The following is a 22,536-nucleotide window of genomic DNA, read 5'->3' on the forward strand; positions in this document are numbered from 1 at the left end:
TCAGTCCTGGAGGGCCGCAGGGGTTGCAGGTTTTTGTTCCAACCCAGTTGCTTAATTAAAAACCAATCCTTGTCAATTATTTAATTGCATGGCTTGCTAGTGCTTTAACTCTGCCATGTCAGGTCATTCTCATATCCTAGATTTATTTTCCTTTCTAAGGATATCATCCAAATGATTTGAAGTCTAAAACAGATGAGTAATTCTCAGTGCTTCACTTTTTTCTCTTCACTTTCCTTCCAAGTATTTAATTAAACCAAATAGTGCATGATAAATACACACAGAGGTGTAAATGAAAACAAGCTAAATGGAGAAATGCTGGTCTCTTTTGTCATTATTTGCTATTGCTAATTAGGAGCAATTAAAAACCAAGACTACAGCTGTTTAAAACTAAAATAAGTAATAAGGGTTCAAAATCTTAACGAGCGAGACAACTAAAGTGAAGCTGAAGTGTTACTTGAGCAATAAGGGCTTCTTATTAAGCAATTGGGTTGGAGCAAAAACCTGCAGCCACTGCGGCCCTCCAGGACTGAATCTGCCCACCCCTGTATTAGATAAATCCCGTGTCATTGATGTGAATCTGAAAAAAAGGGAGACTGCACACAAAAAGTAGCACTGCTTTTTTTAAAATTGATTTTATTAAAATCAAATAGTATTCCATACAAATAACTCAAGTTTTACAAAAAATGGTTCAAAACAAATCAACCCCCACCCCTGAGAAAGAGAGCTAGGCCAGCAGAGTAAAACTTTAAGCTAGTAAAAATAAGTAAATAGATAAATTAATAAAGATAAAAGGAGTAATAGAGGGGAGAGAACCTGCTACTTCAATACAAATGCTTATTCTAAAATGTTATTGATCAGATCCTGCCAGGTTTTGAAAAAGTTTTGTACAAATCCTCTAAGTGAGAATTTGATTTTTTCCAGTTTCAAATAGTATATAACATCAGGTACTCACTGACTTAAAATAGGAGAGTTAGGATTCTTCCTGTTCACTAAGATAAGTCTGCGTGCCAGTAGTGTAGTAAAGGCCATTACAGTTTGTTTGTCCTTCTCCACCTTAAGCCCCTCTGTGAGCCCACCAAACACAGCTGTTAATGGAATAGGAGGGATTTGGACACCAAGGCAGTCTGAAAGGCATTTAAAGATTTTGGTTCAGGATGATGATGTTAATTTGGTGCAGGCCCAAAACATGTGGCCCAGTGAAGCTGGATCTTGATTGCAATGTTCGCAGGTTGGTTCCTGGAAACATTTTTGACAATTTTAAATGAGACTGATGTGCTCAAAATATAATTTTGAGTTGAATAATTCTATGCTTTGCGCATATGAAGCTCGAATGAATTCTGTGCATTGTTACCTTCCACTCCTTTTCTGAGATGTAGAGTAAGAGATCCTTTTCCCACTGTACTCTGGGATCTTTGAAAGGGAGGGACTGTAAAATGGTTTTTACAGTCTATGTACAGATAGTAGTATGCACTGTATATGCTTTGTCTACTGAGTGTCATGTGATCACAACTGAGTTGATGGTTCTTCTCTCTCTCTCGCTGCGGGATTGTGGGCAATCGTCTCCTATTCTCAGTCTGAGTCGGCGTGCCTCACTCATATAGTCAACATCTGTATGAGCGTATACTGTTTACTGCAGCATTAGCATTGTGACTGTGTGTGCGTGCACGCACACGCACGCATGTGTGTGTGTGTGCTTGCTCGCGTGTGTGTGTATGCGCGTGCTCGTGTGTGTGTGTGCTCGGATGTGTGAGTCCCCATCTTGCACCCTAAAACACAAAGCTGAGTCTCAGCTGAGTCTCAGTGGTCTTTAGCAACACCAGCTTTATTCAGCTTGAAACCGCAACAGCGCGGTTATTTATTGTAGCAGGATCTGCCGCTCTCCTATACACAGACACAGCAGTCAGGCAGGGCCCTGCGCATTTGTAATGTTCTTTGTTCCTTGTATCACCCATCGATGGCAGGCGCTTATAGCATGTCCGCGATCTTTTCGGATTCGCTTTTACAGTGAACTGCTACAGTGCTGGGAGACTGCGATTGCTTTGGGACGCTCTTCCACGTGTCGTCCCGTTGGGTGCAGTCCCACAAGAGTTTAGAAACTCACTCACACCAGCCGTGATTCTTTTCAAAGGTAAAGTGCAAGTTAATTTGTTTTATGTATTTTTACTTCATATTTTGTATTAATCATTTTTATATGAATAGTTTTGGGTTGTGGAATAAATCATTTGAGTTTCCATTATTTCTTAAGGGAAAATTCACTTTGATATACGAGTGCTTTGGACTACGAGCATGTTTCCGGAACGAATTATGCTCGCAAACCGAGGTTCCACTGTAATTGTATTCAGTGTTTCCTTAATGATTTTTAGGCTTAGTCTTAGCGAATTCAACATAGTGGATCTCGTGACAAGTTGAGGTATCCATTTCAGTTCAAAGATACAGGAGAAAGTAGGGTGAAATGACACCTTTTATTGGCTAACTAAATAGATTACAAATGCAAGCTTTTGAGGCAGCTAAGTCCCCTTCATCAGGCAAGATGTAACCTACTTCAATTCAAAGATCACAGGCCCAGGACTTTGATCAGGTTGTGCTGCTGCATGATACCACCAGAGAGGAACAGGAAAAGAAAACAAAAGAGAAAAGTAAAAATTAATAATGATTTCTGATTTTTTGAAGAGTATGCTAAGTGTATGCATATCTGGTTTATTAAGAGTATAACTAAAACATAGCTATTTTTAAAAATTGAGTTTGTAGGAATTTTATTTATTTATTTATTTTTAATTGATTTGCTGTGTTAGCCTGGCATTTCCCTATTGGAAAATTATTCCAGAATTTTGGTGTGTAATAGTAAAAAGCTGTCTCACCACTTCTTTATTTGAATAATAAGTGGACCACTATTAGAAGAAGTTAAGGGAATGTGGATTACTTAAGGCTTTACTGTATATGCCACTAGCTATGTAAACCCGTGCTGTAAAAAGCCCGGGCTCCTAGAAACTATTGACATCATCAGAATAAAATTGAAATGGAGAGTCGGTGGTTTCGTTTTGCGGACGTGCTCGTCCCCTTTGTCTATCAGCAGCTAAACGATTTTCTCTCTCATTTGTGTCTTCCCTCAGCGGTCTCATTTTGGTGATGGAGTCTCTTTCTTTCAGCTTCATGCTGTAGCCCTGTACTTCTCTCTTCTCCCTACTCATTAACTTGGGGCCAGACAGTCAGACACACACACACACACACTTCCTTGCATAGACATTTATATGCCCCCTACTCGCTTTGCTCACTAACCCCTGGGCCGGCGCTATGTGCTAGACACTTTGCGGTTCAGCCAATCACGTAATTTAAACAGACTGTTATTTTCATGGCAATTGTTACATATGCATAATAGAACTAATTATTTTACATTACAATGAGTAATTAACCATAGTAAAAATATAGTAAAACGTATTAATTTGAAAGTAAATTATGTTGCATGTTGTGTTAGAGTTACTTGTTGCGAAACCATCAACCATCGATTTTCTTCTGTTTGAATTTGAAATTAACATGCAAATATTTTTTAAACTTATACTTTTACTGTAACATTTCAGTAAAAACATTTTTTTTATAAAATTTTCGTCAATATCGCATTGAATTTTGATTCTGTGTTTAGACTTTCATCGTGACAATGCAATGTATAACTGCCCGTGAGTGAATTTAGTTTCTGTCTCATTAATAAATAAACCGTCTTTTTCGAATGTTTGTCCCTGTGATTTGTTAATTGTCCTTGCAAAAGCTATTCTAACGGGAAACTGTTAACATTTTAATAGGAATGGCATATCAAGATCTCCCTTGATGTCTAATGTTATCCAAGGGAGATGTGCTACATTACCTTTCTTGGATACATTCAACAGTAATTTGGGCGGTAGAAGACCTGACGGTGTTAATGGTTGTAGATATTCTACAGGATATTGTAAGCTGATGTTTTCATCTTCCAAACCATCACCACCAACTGTTTCAGCATAGTCTATTGATATGCATTTAAACAATTTGCAGTGTAAACGATCGACAATTTTCACGTTAATTTGTTTGACTTCAGCGTTTCTCGGTGCTAGGATTGCCCGTGTACTCATTTCTTCTATTGATAACTCTTCGGGATGAAATTCTTCAATAAGATTTAGACATAATAAGTCTTCTTTTATTGGGAACTTAAAGTGAGGAAAACGTAAAAATTTATAACAGCTAAGAGCAGCAGGAACTGTGTCTGTCAAAAGCATTCACACTAATGAGAGGTGAGAGGGCTGTGTGCGTGTTTGAATATGGTTGAGAGGAGGGCAGGACTTGAAAAAATATCATGGCCAAAGTCTTGTCTCGCGGGACTTGAAATGATCTCTTTGAAAAAGTCTCGTCTCAAGATTTCCTTTTATAATAGAGAGATTGCAAGAATTTTAAAGTCAATTCTAAAGGACACAGGTAACCAATAGTTAAAGATGCTAAAACTCCATGAGATATGCTTAGATTTTATTTTCTGACTAGTAGTCTGAATTAGTTGCATCTGATTGGAGTCTTTCTTAGGTAGATCAGTTTGGAATGCATCACAGTAATCTAGCCAACTAAAATCAAAAGTGTAAATTAATTTCTCAGCATTTTGCAATGTTCCTTAAATGGAAAAATGCAATCCCAGTAATCTGGTTAATATGCGATGTAAAAGTTTAGCTCAGAGTCCACAATCACACTTAAATTCTTTGGGTCCACCTTTACTTTAAATGCTAAGGGGTCAGGTTTATTTCTAATATCCTCATTATATCATTTTTTACCAACACCTATTTCAGTTTTTGCAATATTTAGCTTGAAGAAATAAGTGCTCATCCCCTAAGAAATGCAAGACAGGCTTGGAGTCAGAGAGCCCAGAGTATCAGGGCCATCAGGTGTTATAGATAAGTAAAGCTGTATGTCATCTGGATAGCTGTATTAGTTCACCATTTATTTTAAAATAATCTGGCCTAATGGGATCATGTCATGACATTTTAAACCCCATTTATTATAGACCAGGATCGCCACAGGTGCTGAAGCCTATCCCAACTAGCAAAGGGAGAAAGACAGGAACAAACCCTGAACAGGAGCATATACATTGAAAATAATAGCGGGACCTGAAAAGATCCTTGTGGTATACTATATACAATATCATGGCTCTCTGAACCACAATCATCACAACTAACAAAGGAATTTTCTATTTATTGTCCTAGAGTGTGTATATAAACATAGGGAACTCCAGTCTCTGTGTTACATCTTGCCTGAAGAAGGGGCCTGAGTTGCTTCAAAAGCTTGCATATTGTAATCTTTTTAGTTAGCCAATTAAAGGTGTCATTTTGCTTGGCTTTTCTCTACATTCATAATGGCTAACACGGTACAACACCCTAGTACTACTTAAATAAGCCAGAAATCAATTTAAGAGACTGCCAGAGATAATTTATTAGAATACTGCGGTCTATGGTGTCAAATGCTGCTCTCAGTTAGTAACAATCGCCCAATACAGGACGCGATTACTACACTTTACCACCCAAGAGGGAAGTGGACAATATTTGAAAGATAAAATAGCATTAAAATATTTGGTCCTCGGCCCCTCTTCTCCTCTATACGCACTCCTAAATACTTGGCAAAAATCAGAAGGAGGTTGGACTGGTTAAATATATTATAATCCAACTGATACATTTACTTGACCGGTGCCTGAGTGCTCATTTGTGAACCCTTTTCCCCAGATGCCCTCCCCAGCGGCCAAATCTTAATCCCCAGTTTGAAACAAACATAAAAAAAAAAGATCTCAAAAAAAAAAGAAAGATTTAACGTAGTCCATGATGTGGCGAAGAAACCTGCAGTACTGTTCCTACGGTAGGATGGAGTGGGAAAAAAAACAGTCCTCGGACGAAAATGACTTCGCAGCTGGCTATCCCGAAGAAACTGAAACATGAGTCCGACTCACCAAATGGGAGCACCCAGAGAACCTCAACCCCTGGCCTCTTCTCTGTTTCAACTTCGGGGTGGCCACCCACAAATAGCAGATATCCCTGGATGAAGGCTGATCCTGAAGATTTTTTTAAGCGTAGATAGTCGCCTCCTTGCCTTCTGCTTTTTTCTTTTATTTCTCCTCCTCGATCTGCCATTTCCCTTAAAAGGAAAAGTTTCCCGCCGAAACATCCTTTCCCTGCTTAGTTGTTATAGCAATATGACGCCGGCAACTGGTAGCTGGAATACTTACCGGGTGGGGTCCTCCCAGCACTTGGTCGTCCACAAAAGTGCCTGAAGGGATATTCCTTAGACACCCTCCAGTGATGGCCAGTCCAGAAAACCAACCCGCTTGACATGTTATGTAGCCTTGCTACAAGGTCTAGCAGAACAACAACAGATATGTGGCCTCTGTCCGCATTAATCCGCGAGTCTTTATCCTAAAATCTGACAAAACCTTATCAGGAATAGAGTGCTTATTCAAATATTCACCGAATTGCAGAAAAACTGCTCAGAAACTTTAAAAAGTAGAACAAAACACTTAATCTTGAAACAAAACTATCACAGAGAAGTTTTTTGTTTTTTTTAATTTTTGCATGTATTATTAACCTTCTTCTTTAGTTTTTGTGTGAAATGTTTGCTTTGGATTTTTTTGATTTTTCTTGGACTGTAGAGTTGTATTTGTACCAACATCATAGTATTTACCTGAACCTTTCTGGTAGCTGCATTTTGAACTGTTCCGGAAACCCTCAACAAGCTTAGTTTGGTTGAGTGAGGAATCACAAGTCTCGTTCGGTAAATGTTGGTGTTGAGACCTCGTTCAACCCCATTTACTTCAAACAGAAAAGTAACAAAAGTACAAATGGCACAGCGGCAATGAAATTACTGAAAACAAAAGGAAGGCGAATGTGGGCTTCGAGGTCTACGTCTTTCAGGTAGGTTAATCTCTCAGATGCTCATTCCTGCGTCATGCTCTGGTCACAGAGTGACACCTCCTTCTATCGACACCTGTGCCTTGCAGGCGGGACACCGGAAAGAGCGGAGTCAGGTGCCTCTCAGTGCTGTGGAGGGAATAAGACGACAATATGATTAGCGATAATAGCCTTAGAGGAGCCCTGAGGGTGATCCACAGATGCACATGTGTGACAGTAGCTACACAGGACCAGGATCAGGACAGTCTAGAGCACATGCCCCATGAAATCAACGATGTAAAACAGGAAACAGAAAAAAAATGATTGATAAGAAAGAAGGAAAGACCGAGTGTATGTAGCTTCGAATCTTACCAAGGAACAACAGCAAAGGAGCCCAAATACAAGCAGCTAACCCTCCTGCGATTCGTTGCCAGGCAACAACAGAAGCCACTTGTTGAAGCCAAAAAAGATCACAGTGAACTTAAAAATAAAATTAAAAAAAAAATGTGCAGAGCATTACAGTCTGGGAGTTTGATTGCTGCAATTATTAATCTGCAGTATGTTTGCTTTTCCAAGCCGTTCACCTTTCTCGAGATTGGATGCTGCCCACAGCTGCTATAACCCTCAATGACCTGCCTAGAAATTATGATGGGATGCCTGCTGCGTTAAAGCTGCCAGGTTTCCCTCGACAACCAGATTCTACCTTGCTCTCAAAGAACAGCATTATCTAAGGAAAAGTGCAATTTGGAACTTTGGGTAGAAAAACTGTTAAAAGAACGGACTGACTGTATTTTACATTAATTTTCACAGTTCAGATTTGAAAAGTACTTTCTTTCTCAGTGCAAGTCTCTTAATTAATTTCTATTACAGTTTCCTTCCTTCTTCACTTTTAAAAATACACTATATGGCCAAACGTTTGTGGTTACCTATATGAACTTGTTGGCCATTCATTTCCAAAATCATGGTCATTAATATGGAGTTGCCTCCTCTCTTTGCAGCTATAACAGCCTCTGCTCGTCTTTCTCATAGATTTTGGAGTGCGTCTGTGAGAATCTTGGCCCATTTAGAGCATTTGTGAGGTCAGGTGTTGATGCTAGATAGATAGATAGATAGATAGATAGATAGATAGATAGATAGATAGATAGATAGATAGATAGATAGATAGATAGATAGATAGATAGACAGACAGACAGACAGACAGACAGACAGACAGACAGATAGATAGATAGATAGATAGATAGATAGATAGATAGATAGATAGATAGATAGATAGAATGAAAGGCACTATATAGTAGATAGATAGATAGATAGATAGATAGATAGATAGATAGATAGATAGATAGATAGATAGATAGATAGATACTTTAAGAGGAAATTCACATATTCCAGCAGCAGTATACTGATAAAAACAATATTAATTAAAGAGCAATAAAATTGCAGTGCAAGTTAAAAAGTGCAAGGTGAAGAGTGCGAGGCAGGTATAACAGACAGTAACTTTGAATAATGTTAATGTTTACCCCCCCGGGTGGAACTGAAGAGTCGCATAGTGTGGGGGAGGAACGATCTCCTCAGTCTGTCAGTGGAGCAGGACGGTGACAGCAGTCTGTCACTGAAGCTGCTCCTCTGTCTGGAGATGATCCTGTTCAGTGGATGCAGTGGATTCTCCATGATTGACAGGAGCCTGCTCAGCGCCCGTCGCTCCGCCACAGATGTCAAACTGTCCAACTCCATGCCTACAATAGAGCCTGCCTTCCTCACCAGTTTGTCCAGGTGTGAGGCATCCCTCTTCTTTATGTTGCCTCCCCAGCACACCACCACGTAGAAGAGGGAGACCAGGCTCACAATTGATCTTGGAGTTGAGCTTATGTGGGATCCACTCGAGTTCCTTCATGTCAGGTACTGACGTTGGACAAAAAGACCTGGCACTTTATTGGCAAAATAATTCATCTCAGAGTTGCCTAACAGAGTTGATACAGGGCTCTGTTCAGGCCACTCAAATTCTCACTTGTCTTTTTTAGTACATGGGTACAATTAAGCTGAAACAGAAAAAAAGCCTTCCCCAAGGTTGGACGCCTGCAATTGCCTAAAATATTTTTGTATCTCGTAGCATTCACGGCAATGAAGGAGGCTAGCCCAAACCCTGAAAAACAGCTCCAGAAGATTATCCCTCTTCCACCAAACTGTATATTGGGCACTGTGAAGTCTATCAAAGGGGACTTCATGGCTGTGTGCTGATTTGATGGACCTATTAACACTAGAATTACCAGAGCCTACGAAAAAACTTGTAGATCTGGCCCACCTTAAACGCTTCTTAAATCCGTTCACACCTCTCCGCCAGCATCCTTTGTCCTCTAAATGTGCTGATAAAAGACAAGCTGCCAGCAGGCAGCTATTCCATCCCCCCACCGACTTAGAACGTGCGCAAAGTTTTCCCAGCTCATGCCTTGATTGATTATCTGGGAGTGAAGTGGAGTTTTAGACTGGAAATAATAGATTGTTATTTGGAACACACGCATTTCATGCGTGTTCCGTTTCTACAGTAATCTGTGTAAACACATTGTTAAAACAGAAACTTTTTTCATATTTTAGTAATAAATGTTACCAAATGTAGTAGGCATAAACTATAGAATGTGTAAAGCCCGAGTTCCAAAGATCAAATAAACACTTTCATAAAAACTTCAAGAAGGACACAATAGTTTCTGTGGCGTAGCGCGCTAAGTTTTGCTTCTTAGAGCACAGCTGCTTTGCCGTGCCTCACAGACCTGAGTTTGATTCCCCGCTGGGGATAAAGTGTTGCATTTTTTTTTTCTTTTTAACCTCAAACGGACATAAAATTTATAAATTGGTATGCACTGTCAGTTAATGAGATTGTTATATTTTCCTATGGGATGCTCCTTTTAAAATATTTCTTTAACAATTGAGACTGCAATTAACATGAACAACTGTCCTTATAACTTATTTTTAAGATCCATAACACACAGACAGACGAGCACTGCGTAATAGGGAGACAGACAGGCAGAGATATATAAATAAACAGGGAAGGCACTTGTACTGAAAGAAAAAAAAGATCAACATGTGCGTTGTTCCTTCTGCACTGAATAAGCTCACGCGCTCTAACATCACCCCCCACCCCCCCCCCCCTCGATCTGACTCTCTAAGTAACAGCACAAGTACAGACACAAACGAAGTGTAATCAAGAGTGTCCGGTTTGTAGAAGAAAGATGTTCTCCTGAGCACCTTGTACTCTGAGTATTTAGTGACTAAAAACTTTCATTTCAGCAATGCTTGTAAGCTCCTGTTACGAAGGCTATGAACTGACAAAAATATATTGTGCAAGGGCTCAACAAAATAAGTTTCTATATGATTCAAACTGTTTTCTTGGTTAACTTCCTCAAAGTAAATGAGACAGGGTGAAGAAGTCACAAGGTCTCAGGGGGTACGTGACATTTGTCTTTTGGCCAATATTGGAGACTGTAAGAAAATGCTTAGTTAGAGATATAAGAAAAAGCTTAGCTTTTATATATTGTTTTAAGGAACTAACCGTTGTTGTTGTTTTGCAGTACTTGTGTAATAAAATCACAAGACAAAGCGCTATAAAAACTTTGGGATACCCTGGCCGGGGGGCAGATGAAGGGCGGTGTCCTAGGACTACGCTTCTTTGTCATTTTACCTTTGCCTGATGTGTTTGAATAAAAGATTTTTACTAACTTTAAATATATCTCTCTGTCTTCAGTCACGAGAAACGACACCATAGAAAAAGTGTCCACAGGTTCCATCCCTACTCACTCCTATATTTGCCGTTTTCAGTAGTAAGCTGCTCTTTTTGTTAATATTATACAGTACACACATGCATTTCGTTTGTGTCTGTACTTGGGGTGAGAGAGTCAGATCGAGGTGGGGGGGGGGGTGATGTTAGAGCGTGTGAGCTTATTCAGTGCTGCAGGAACAACACACATGTTGATTTTTTTTTTCTTTCAGTACATGTGCCTTCCCTGTTTATTTGTATATCTCTGCCTGTCTGTCTCTCTATTACGCAGTGCTCTGTCTGTCTGTCTGTTATGGATCTTAAAAATAAGTTATAAGGACAGTTGTTCATGTTAATTGCAGTCTCAATTGTTAAAGAAATATTTTAAAAGGAGCATCCCACATGAAAATATAACGATCTCACTAACTGACAGTGCATACCAATTTATAGATTTTATGTCCGTTTGAGGTTAAAAAGAAAAAAATATAAAGCAACACTCTATCCCCAGTGGGGAATCGAACTCAGGTCTGTGAGGCTCGGCAAAACTACAATGATCTGAAAGGCAGATCTTAGCGCGTTACACCACAGAAACTGGTGTAACATCCTTGAAGCTTTTGTGAAAGTGTTTATTTGATCTTTGGAACTCGGCCTTTACACATTCTATAGTTTATGCCTACATTTTGTAACATTTATTACTAAAATATGAAAACGTTTCTGTTTTAACAATGTGTTTACACAGATTACTGTAGAAACGGTACACACATGAAATGCGTGTGTTCCAAATAACGATCTATTATTTCCAGTCTAAAACTCCACTTCACTCCCATATAATCAATCAAGGCATGAGCTGGGAAAACTTCGCGCACGTTCTGAGTCGGTGGGGGGATGGAATAGCCGGCTGCTGGCAGCTTGTCTTTTATCAGCAAATTTAGAGGACAAAGGATGCTGGCGGAGAGGTGTGAACGGATTTAAGAAGCGATTTAAGGTGGGCCGGATCTACGAGTTTTTTCGTAGGCTCTGGTAATTCTAGTGTTAACAATGCCCACAAATGTTTGGCCTTAAAGTGCATAACTTACTAATGGTGTCCTTATGCTAAATCCTGGTTACAAACCCACTTATCCTGAAAAAAATGAAACAGGGCCAGAGCCAAATCTAGACATTCATGTGAATGATATCTGAAGAAGGGGCCTGAGTTGCTTTCGAAAGCTTGCAAATTGTAATCTTTTTAATTAGCCAATAAAAGTTGATTCTTCATTTGAATTCCTGCTGAAGGGAGGCTTGCCAACAACTGATACTTTTAGTTCCTTTTCTTTGTTTTGTGTCGTTGGACAAATAAAAGGAACAAACTGGTTGGCACACCCAAAATATCTTACCGCTGACATTACCATGCCAGGCCACAACAGTCATGTAGAGGAACGCAGATGACACAAAATAATCCAAACATAAAAGAAACATCTGTGCATAAAAGTGAACAAATATGTGTAGGATGCAGGTGGGAGAGGACACTAATGAGATACTTGCAATGCATGCATATGAAACCACCTACAGCAGGCATGCATTACAATTTGTGCTTAACAAGAAGGCAGACAGACAACTGGGGAAAAATGCTCATCTTTGCAACTATGAGGCAAGGACAGAGCAGAAGGCACAAACAGCAGGCTTGACATGTAGCTTTATCAACAATGAGAGATATGGACAAAAGCACAGTGATGAAGATTTCGACATTTAATGGGAACAATCGACTAGAAAATAATCGGGCAAAATACATGACAGGTAAGTCAGGAGTGTGAGATGTCAGGTTGTAGAGCACAATAAGGTGTGTAAGTTGTCAGGTACACCTGGACCCTGCTGTTGGCTGCAAACCTGCGGATCCGTACTTTTTTTTTTCATATATTTGTCAATATTCTCTACTCATTGAATCACTTCACAGATTACTGTTGATGAAATGACTTTGTCAAAAGGACTGTTCAATATTTACTGTTTTATTTTATTGATTAAAGATGAATAGAAATTGGTTGTTTAAGTGAAACCCATGAAGCAATAAACAAGACCAATAATTAAATCTTGTGCTTTCAATATACATGTTTGCAAATTAAAGGGATCAATTTAATTAAAAAAAAAATGGAACCAAACATTTTCATGAATTTTAACAAAACATATTTTATTTACTAAATGCCTTATTTATAAAAAACTACCACCTGTTAATAGATATAATTTAGGTATTGCTTATAACTGTAGGAAAATTATTTGCTTCCTTTACAAGGCAAATTAAATTTTCTTGGCCACAACATACAGTAGTTGGTATGATTACTGCTGATAAGCAAATAGCTGTATGAGAATTAGCTTTCAAAAATGAAAGGTTGAAATATTAGACCTGTAACACAGACTTTCTTTCTATGGGACAGGCAGAGACCTTTCGGTAGATCTAACAAAAAGGAGCCCGTGTGGTACTTCATAGAATAGGAGTAGAAAAATGAACTTACAACACAGAAAGAAACTGGGGAGCAGTGCAAGGTTCACAGAGTTCTGTTCGGACTGGAGTTTTGCTGGTTTTCCTAGGGCACCATGCAGCGTCACAACACCAGGAGTAGTACAGGCACTTTAAATTTAAGATAAACATTCCAATAAACAGCCCTGTTTAGGCCTACTAACTCAGTGTCTGAGTCTGTGTACCGACTGTTCTCATTTGTACTTCTGCATTTTTCACATGAGCACTAGCAGAAAAAGAAGGTGATAATTGTTATACGGAATTTGATATCTCCATCGTCTGTGATGACTGTCGTTCAGCTCATCTACTGTTTTCACTTTTACCTTTTAGGAAGTGATACTGGAACCTCACCACTCACTCCACCCACTTCAGGAACGGCGTATTACCTCAGGCCATTAGGATACTGAACTCCCAGTAGCCTGATGATCCTACCTGCCCTGCACTATGTAATGTACACACCTGCTGGTTTAATTGTAATTGTACTGTATGTTACATTTTTTAAACTCTTAACTTATCTACGATTATTTATTTATTTATTTATTTATTATTCATGATTTACTGTATTTAATTTTACACTTTTATAACATTTTATTTGTAACACTGATATTCTGTATATGCATTTAATTATCGTTTTTATCATGGCTCCACAATCTGTTTTAACCTCTACTTTCTCTGCTGTTCTTTTTCTGATTTCTGTGCTGACGATCTGCGCGGCCACCACCTGATCAGGGCACCATGCAGTCCCTGCATTGATGGATTAAAGGCCAGAGGTCTTATATGACCATCATTGTCTAATTCTTCCACGTGAAGCCTGAAAACCATGAGGACTGATTGAGATCATGTTAGGTAGAATGCCTAGTGGGAGCTGGGTGGTCTCGTGGCCTCGGGACCCCTGCAGATTTTGGTTTTTTTTCTTCCTCCAGCCTTCGAAATGCCTATGAAAACATGCTCTAGAAATAAATGTTGTTCTTGTTGTTATACATCACCACAACTTGCACAACAATTTCACTATGCTCTTGTAGTGTAGGTGACAATCTAAATCTAATCTAATGTATGGTAATAAATGGCTATTGGGTACAGGTGACCCTCCATATCTTTGACAAAGTGGTCCTTGAGCTCTAAAAGTTTGAAAACCATTTATTTAGACCTTGAAATTTACTTAAGTAAACAAAATAATAATAAAAAAATGCAGATAGATATGACAGAATAGGGTGGGAAAGGAGATAGATAGATAGACGTGAAAGGCATAATATAATAGATAGATAGATAGATAGATAGATAGATAGATAGATAGATAGATAGATAGATAGATAGATAGATAGATAGGGTAGACAATATGTGATAGAAAGATGCAGAAACAGCTGTCAAAAAAAATGAAACTTTATCTCAGACAGAAAATTCCACCTGAAACAACAGTCCATCTCCCTGTGCCTGCCGGCATTTCTATCAAGCTCCATCAGTGAACAAGAGGGAATCAGCACCTGCTCCGCTAGCAGTTATGGTTTTCGGAAAGTCAATAATCAGCTTCATGTGGCTTTTCCTTCAAGTGGCTGAGGCAAGCATTGCCGTGTCAGCGGATGGATTTCCTTTGAGAACTATTTTTATATTCACTCATATCATTTGTTTGGGGGTATTTCTGTCTCTGCCTGGACATACAGTGAATGAACTGTTATTTGTTTTCTTAGCCCATTTGTCTGTTTAGTTTTAGTGACTGAAAATATTAAAATAATACAATTTTTATTGTTCATATGACATATATTAAAATTTGTAATAAAAAATTTAATTTCCAGAAAGTAAAGGGAACATATTGAAGACTGCTTAGTTTTATCCTAATGGTAAATTAATTTAAGGTACTATAGAAACATTACCCCAAAGCTCTAGTGGATTGACTGGAATATCAATGGACTATACAAGCCCAGCATAAATATTCGTTTTATTCTAAAGATAGCCTCTTAATTAGGGTTTTATGGTTGTGTTTGCCGACAATTAGCGATTTCCCTGTCCCACCTGCGTACTGCAGGCTTATTTTTTTTAATTATGTTAGCCCCCTCCCGGTGCTTATGCAGGATTTTAAGCAATAATCATTATCAAGAGAGTTTGTTGATTAGCCTACAAAAGAAAAATAAATAAATAAATAATCCTTTCCCCTACAAACATATGCACTCCCATTCGATCCCACCGTGTCACAACTGGATTAAGTTACCACCAGAAGCATCAAGCAAGTGCAAAATGTGTGTGCCGAGCAGCAGCTCATAGATCGAGCTCTGCTGGTGTCTCTTGGCAAGGTGTATTACACAGCCATCAAAGACGGGCCCCGCAGCGTTACACCACTATAGGGGGGTGTTTTACCAGTGGGAAGACTGGGCTGCCCCATTGCGCTATTTCCTAGTTAACAAGCCAAAGTACCATCAAACCAGTAGCTTTCGATATTACATCATGCCCTTTGCGTTTTCTATCATGATCTGTACACCGCTGTGAGTAGTGTCATGAATTAAACAACACTTACTGGCAAAGAAGAAAATTATTATGGCATCCTGGTAAGCTATGATCTGGACACATTTGCTTCTTTTAACCTGAACTTAGACAGTATAGCATACAGTATAAAAGTGTATATGTATATATATATATATATATATATATATATATATATATATATATATGGTTGAAATAGTTTTACTGTCAAATAATGCAAAGAGTACGCGACACGTGTTTCGCCCTAATTCTGGGCTCATCAGGCGTACACACTCACTGCACTCCCCTCTTGGGGAACCGAACCTCGGACGTCAGCGCCAGAGTCTCTAACGTTGCGCCACGGCGCGTGGTTCGTTCATTTGACAGCATGTAGATCGGGGTAATTACATTCATGGCATTCGTAGTCTGAATCACAATCTGATTGTATGTATACCGTATATATTCACATATAAGTCGGGTCTTGAAACCTGAAAAATTGATCATAAAATCAGACCCCGACTTATATGCCCATTCAAACATGTAACACATAATTTTTTTTTTTTACATCTTCTTGCCTTCTCCAATCTCGCACCAGTTTCTCAGACAAATCGAATTTTGATGCAGCAGCACAGTTGCCAATTTCTTACGGCACTTCAACGACTTTTAATTTAAGACCAGCTTCATATTTTCTTTTGGACGAACTCTCCATTTTAGATAAGGGATGCTCTTACAATGAAGGTGTATGAGGGTGTGAGATACAAAAAACTACAAAACAGTGTAAATGTCATTTTGGAATAGTTCGGTATTACCGTGTGGTTACGTAGGCACAATACATAGAAAAAATAGGCCATGTGCTCCATGGTTACTCTCTTAGGTGGGCGTTAGCATATCATAATCTCTTGGACCAATAGCGTGAGATTTCCGCAGTCAACTTATATGACCGACATTATAAAATACCGGAAATTATATGGTAAAATCAAGCACCGACTTATCTGTGAGAGAACTTAAACGCGAGTATAAATGGTAAATATTAACATAGAAAGAGTACACAAACGTTTTCCTTAGAAGCAAACGCATGCAGATATTTCCTTAGATTGACTATTCATCGCTATACAATACCTCTTTAGAAAGTATGATGTTAATAAAAACCAGAAGTGCAGACGCCGTGAAGAGTAGCAATGAGGTGGAAGAAAAGTTTTGAATCAACAGGTGGAGGACAAGAACTGCAAATTTCACACAGTAGCATCCCAACTCCCTAACAGTATTGCGTGACTATACCAGACACCCACTATCAGCTTTGTAGCTGCTGAAATATATAAGGTGTCATCGGGCACGGGTAAGACGCGTGTCAAAAGAATTCTCAGAGTCCAGAAGTTCGTTTTTGAAGTATTTAGTGAAAGATAAAGGCAAATAATCCACACAAGAATAAAAGAAAAAATAGTTAAACACGTAAAATAAAAGACAAAAAAAAAAAAAAAAAAGATATCTTCTTTAAACTTAGCCTTTCTTGAAAGACTTTAGTTATTTCTATACCTAAAGATTCTTAGCTTCTTCTTCTGTACGCCTTGGCGTACGGTGCGATACTTAAGTAAATAAATTTTCTTTACTTGCTATTTCTAACATTCAAAGAGCCCGTAGGCCGGTTAGCACAATGCAAGTGCTCAGGCACGAAGACGTGCGCTCACGGTTAAAAACCGTATGCCTCTGCACCTTATACAAGGCAAGGCTATCACTAGCTGAATGACTAATAATGTTTACTCCAAGCTGTTAGAAATGGTAAGAATATACCACTGCGAATCTATTTACGGGGGTTATAGGAACTTCCCGTTATTTATGCATTGTCATCTAAGAAATATTCATGAATCTTATAGAACAAGGAAAATGGCTCTTACACATCCGGCCCCTAATTGTTTATGCTAGGGCAGAAATCAATTACTTTAACATTACTTACTAAGAGCCTTCACTACTTTACTAAACTTATTCCTTACTTAAATTAAGAAACTTAAAATTTAAACTCTACTATAAATTCACATACACAATGAAAAAATAAGCATGCAATTAAGATTCAATCATTTAAATTACTTGATCCTTCCTGGATCAGGCACAGTTTGTTCACAGGTCTGTCCAATGTGTTGTTTTTAGTTTGCACGCAAACCCTTCTGACTGCACCTTTGGCATCTGGCATTGTCTTGATGACTCGACCCATTACCCAGGAATTGCGGGGCGTAGCTTTATCTACAATTAAGACAATGTCCCCTGGTTCAAAATTTCTTCTTGGTGTAAGCCATTTTTGACGTTGCTGGAGTATTGGTAAGTACTCTTTAGTCCATCTTTTCCAAAATAAATCAGCCATGTATTGCATTTGTTTCCAGCGTCTTTTTGGATATGGATCCTTTTCTGATACGAGTTCAGGTGGTATTTCAGGTTGAGTGTCCATCAATAATATATGATTGGGTGTGAGTGGTTCCAGATCATTAGGGTCGTTTGATGTCTCTGTGAGGGGTTTATTGTTAAGTATTGATTCTACTTCGCACATCAACGTAGGAAGGTTTTGGTCATCGAGGGTTTGTCGATTTAATGTCGAATTTAAAATCTTTCTTATACTTCTGATTTGTCTCTCCCAAACTCCTCCTTGATGGGAGGCTGATGGTGGGTTAAAAATCCATTCGATTTCTCTTTGCATCATTTCGTTGCTGATTTTTTCGTGCTCCAAATGTTTTATAGCCTCCCTTAGCTCTCTTTCTACTCCAATAAAATTTGTTCCATTGTCCGAGCGTATGATTTTAACTCAGCCTCTTCTGCTCTTGAACCTGAGTATGGCTTGTATGCAAGAATCTGTGTCCAGATTATGCGCAACCTCTATATGCACGGCTCTTGTTGTTAAACAGGTGAAGATTACTCCATACCTTTTAACTGAACTTCGTCCTCTTTTGACAAAGAAGGGACCAAAATAATCTACTCCAACGTTAGTGAAAGGTGGTTTGTTGGGTACTAGGCGATCTTCTGGCAAATCTGCCATTTTTTGCTCACCTACTTTCGCATTGTATCTTCTACATATAGTGCACTTTGAAATTATTTTTCTGATAGCTGCGTTTGCTTGAGGTATCCAGTATTTTTGGCGTAATTCTGCTAATAAATAATTACGTCCACAATGTTTGTGCATTTGGTGAAGGTGTCTGATTAGGAGAGTAGCAATATGCGAGCTTTTATGAATTATCGCAGGGTGCTTGGCTTCTTTTGGCATAGCAGATTTGCTAAGTCTACCTCCGACTCTTAATATTCCCTCTTGTAAAACTGGATCCAGTTTGATGATTTTACTACGTTTTTTTATAAGCTGATTTTTGTATAGGGCTTTAAGTTCTTCTGGGTAAGCCTTTAATTGACTAAAGCGAATAAGTTTGTCTTCTGCTTTAGATAAGTCGTCTATGGACAGTGGATTTAGCCTCATCGATGATTTGTATTCTTTCATATGTTTTTCTATCAGTGTTTTTTGTTTCTCTGGGCTGTGTCCAGATTTGCTGACCGTGTATTGAATTGCCTTTCTCTCTTCTTTCAGACGCATTAGCATCTCTTTGAGCCTAAGGAACCATGCTACTGCCTTCTTTAAATTGAACCATTTAGAGTAGTGCTCTACAAGTCTTTTTACTGGTTCGATTTTTTCTTCAACAATTACACAATTTGCTACGCACCTTTTGATTTCTGGATCGTCACAAGTAGACAGATCCATTTCATCTGGTCTCTTAGGCCATTCGTGTTCTGGTTTTATCAGGAAGTTTGGGCCTTGAATCCAAGTTTTATTTTTGACGAAGTTTTCTATTGTTAATCCTCTTGATGCCTGATCCGCTGGGTTTTGTGCAGATGCAACATACCTCCATTGCGAGGGTTGTGTGTGCTCTCTTATCACAGCGATTCTGTTAGCGACGAAAGTTTTGTAGCGTGCGTTTTCATTTGCTATGTACCGTAGTACTGTGGTGCTGTCTGTCCAAAAGATAGATTCTTTCAGAGGAATCTTTAATTCTTGTTTAAACATTTTGTCCATTTTGACTGCTACCACCGCAGCTGTGAGTTCTAACCTTGGTATAGTTACAGGTTTTAGTGGTGCCACTCTAGATTTCCCCATTAGAAATGAACAATGTCTCTTATTTTCCTTATTAGTCAGGAGGAGGTAAGAAACGGTGCCATATCCGTTTTCTGAGGCATCTCCAAAATGATGTATTTGTGCGGTCATTGTTTGACCGAATTCAGGAGGTTTAATGCACCTGTCCACATTATAATCCGCAAGTAATTGCAAATCGTCCATCCATTTTTTCCATTGCCGAACGTATTTAATTTCCACTTCTTGATCCCAAGCATATTTTTCTTTACATAGTTCTCTTAGAATAAACTTGGCAGGTAATATGGCCGGCGCTAAAAATCCAAGCGGATCATATATTGAACTAACCACGGACAGAATACCGTGTCTTGTGGCAGGCTTATTTTGCAGATTTACTTGAAACTTGAAACTGTCTGTTTGTGTGCACCATTGGACGCCCAAAGCTCTTTCAACTGGTAATAAGTCATAACTTAAATCCACATCTTTTTGATTTATTGCTCTGTCTTCTTCAGAAATTGACAGCAAGACCTCTCTGCTGTTGCTTATCCATTTTGTAAGATGAAATCCTCCCTTTAAGCATAGGGTTTGTAGATCCTTGGCCAATTTTATGGCTTGTTCTTCAGTAGCAACAGACTTTAAACAGTCATCAACATAGAAGTTATTTAACACAGTGTTAACTGCTTCCTCTGGTGCTATGTCTCTAGCATCCTCAGCTGTTTTTCTTAAGGCATAGCAGGCACAACTGGGCGACGAAGTAGCACCGAAAAGATGCACTGTCATTTTGTATTCCTCAAGTTCGTTATTTAGATTACCCTCAGGCCACCACAAAAAACGAAGTAGATCCATGTCCTTTTCTGGAACTTTCACTTGGTAAAACATTGATTTAATGTCTGCCATGAGAGCGATAGATTCCTCTCTGAATCTTGTAAGAACTCCAATGAGTGTGTTAGTTAAATCAGGTCCTTTCAGCAACTGTTCATTTAGAGAAAAACCTTGGTATGTGGCCGTACAGTCAAAAACCACTCTGATTTTGTTTTTCTTTGGATGATATACTCCATGATGAGGGATGTACCACACTCTCTCTTTTTCAAGGGTTTGCTGTTCAGTAGGTACCTTGATAGCATATCCTTTGTCTAAAATATCTTTCATGAAGGCTTTGTAATCCTCATGGAATGTTGGATGCTTCATGAGTTTCCTTTTAAGTCCAATAGCACGTTGTTTTGCAACACAGTGGTTGTTTGGCACGTCAAGAGTTTCATCTTTAAAGGGCAGATTGATGCAGTAATGTCCGTTTACTAGGCTTACAGTATCTGAAGCTATGCGCATGAATTTAATGTCCTCTTGTGACATTTCCTCTTTTTCTTCATAGTCGCGTTCTGGAAAGTCTGTATTGTATTGCTGGAGCAACATTTGCTCCACCTTCTTTATCGTCACGTAATTAACTGAGCATCTTTTTACTTCTTCGTTGTTTGACTCCTTCTCATAACAAATAACAATCCATCCTAGGACCGTTCTTATTGCAAAAGGTCCATCTCCTTCGCTTGGTATAAGTTCCAATGGCTCCATGACTTTACGAGAGTCTGTGCCTATTATCATGCCTACTTCTGCGTTTATTTGGGGTAAATGTACGTCTTTAAGGTAGGGCCATTTCAAAATATCTTCTTGGATAGGGATTTTGTTTTTATGTCCAGGTATAACCGTTACGCTATGCACATCTGGTAAGTTGTAAAATGTGTTGTCTTCTAGCCCGCAGACTTGTACACCGGATATGAGTTTACATTTTAATGATCTTTCTAAGTGGTTTAGGGTGTCGAGATGTAGGTTCAATTTTCTTCCTGTGAGATTTAATTGCTCACTTAAACTTTCTGTGCAAAATGTAGCTGTGCTACACTGGTCTATCAGAGCATATGTTTCGATGTATTTTTCGTTGCCTTTAGATCTAACTTTAACTGGGACCACAGCTAAGACACCGTTTCCGGCCCCGGTAACCATACACGACTCTTTCGATATTACGGGCGTACTTACAGTAGAAGTTTCCTTTTGTACCGATTTAGTGTTTTCTTTTTTGAGAAGTTCAACTTTATTATCAGAGTTCTCTTCGTTATTTTTATGTAACATAACTGGGTGAAAATGAGGACATTTGCTGCATTTTATTTTTTCTTCACAATTTTTACTAAGATGTCCTTGTTTAAGGCATTTAAAGCATAAGCCTTTGGATTTTAAAAAGTCAATTTTACTTTCGTAAGTTAGTTTCTGAATTGCATTACAGTCATTAAGTTCATGTCCCTTGTCACAGAAAAGACAGTGCTTATCGGGTATACGTTCAATCTTCTCTGTTTTATCTCCCCTTTCTACTGTAGTGACAAAATTTGAGACAAAGTTACCCTTTCTGATTCCGCTTTTTGCTGGATATTTTTCATAATCGACCTTTTCTTTTTCCCTTTTGTAAGTATTACTGTCATATGAAGCGTCATACATTGGATATAAGGAGGATACGAGCCGATCTTCCAAAAATCCATATAGTTCAGTGAGTCCTGGTGTTCTTCCTTCCCTTTTTTCGATCTTTATTGCTTTATTCTGCCAGCGCTCTCTTAGCTCTTGAGGAAGCTTTGATGACATAGTACGAATGTTTAAATTGTTATCAAATTCGTTTCCGTTCTTTAAACCTGACATAACGCTTTTGCAATTGCCTAGAAAGAGTGTATATGCTCTTAGGCTTTCTCCATCGTTCGTTTTTATTTGTGGCCACATCCTGATTTTCTTCATGTAGGCGTTCCCTATTTGTATTTGATTTCCATAAATAGTTTCTATCCTTTCTCTGGCGTGTCTGTACCCCTCTTCTGGTGGTAAATATGCGCAGTTCTGTGCAATGCTTTTAGGT

This window comes from Erpetoichthys calabaricus, chromosome 2 (assembly GCF_900747795.2).
Source record: "Erpetoichthys calabaricus chromosome 2, fErpCal1.3, whole genome shotgun sequence".
NCBI classification, from domain to species: domain Eukaryota; kingdom Metazoa; phylum Chordata; class Cladistia; order Polypteriformes; family Polypteridae; genus Erpetoichthys; species Erpetoichthys calabaricus.